Consider the following 1048-nt stretch of genomic DNA (forward strand, 5'->3'; position numbering starts at 1 on the left):
GAAATAGAGTGAGCTATCACTTATGGAATGCCTCTCTTTAGAAGCTGATCTGCTGATGGTTTTCCACCCTGTTAAAAGCATGGATTTGGATACCTTTTTCTAGAAAGCCTCCTCATATCCCCATATCCGAACTTAGCTTTTCCACACACCTTTGCGTTTCTAAAGATTGCTCTTCATACTTCTATAGCAGCACTTCCTTTTGGTAATAAAACGGGTGGGTCAGCTTCCCTGCTGGATTGTTAAGCTCCTCAAGGCAAGAGCTCCCTCAATCCTCTCTGTTTGCTGAATATCAACTGAATAGAGTACATATGATCACACAAAATATTGAGAAGTACTCTTGTTTGACTTTATAGTCAACTCGTGTGTGTGTGTGTGTGTGTGTGTGTGTGTGTGTGTGTGTGTGTGTGTGTGTGTTTTAAGCGAGGCAACCATTGGTTGACCTCACAGATTGCAAGGACCTTGTCAGCTCACAGTCCCTTATTTTTTATTTTCTATGCCTTCAGCATGTGGTCTTCCTAGGTGGTCTCCCATCCCAGTACTAACCAGGCCCGACCCGGCTTAGCTTCCGAGATCAGATGGGATTGGGCTTGTTCAGAGTGGCATGATCGTAGACTGTGCTTTTTTTTTTTAATGAAAACTCTGGATATAACTAAGAATTCAGTAACTACCGTTGTTACATTTTATTTTATAAATACAAATGTAAAAAAAAAAATCTAGTCGCTTAAGAACTCTGAAGTCTATAATACAATATTGTTGTCTATAATCGCCATGCTGTGCTTTAGCTCTCCAGGACTTATTTATCTACTAATTGCAAATTTGTATCCTTAAACAACATGTCGCCAGTTCCTCACTCCCCATCCCCTGGTATTCTACTGTTTTTATGAATTCAGCCTTTTTTAGGTTCCACATATCAGTGATATAATACAGTATTTAGATTTATTAATTTATCTCAGAATTTTCTTCTTTTTTATGGCTGAGTTTTTTATTTTATACATACACACTATGTTTTCTTTAAGAATTCATCTCTTAATGGACACAGGTTGTTTCC

General features: G+C 38.3%; 1 pseudogene; it reads right to left on the reverse strand.

Annotated features, from left to right (window-relative positions):
* Nucleotides 1-494: 494 nt before the first annotated feature.
* On the reverse strand, nt 495-613 carry LOC111735496 (annotated as a pseudogene).
* Nucleotides 614-1048: the final 435 nt, after the last annotated feature.

Source organism: Pteropus vampyrus, unplaced genomic scaffold, assembly GCF_000151845.1.
Source record: "Pteropus vampyrus isolate Shadow unplaced genomic scaffold, Pvam_2.0 Scaffold1000002271, whole genome shotgun sequence".
Classification (NCBI taxonomy): domain Eukaryota; kingdom Metazoa; phylum Chordata; class Mammalia; order Chiroptera; family Pteropodidae; genus Pteropus; species Pteropus vampyrus.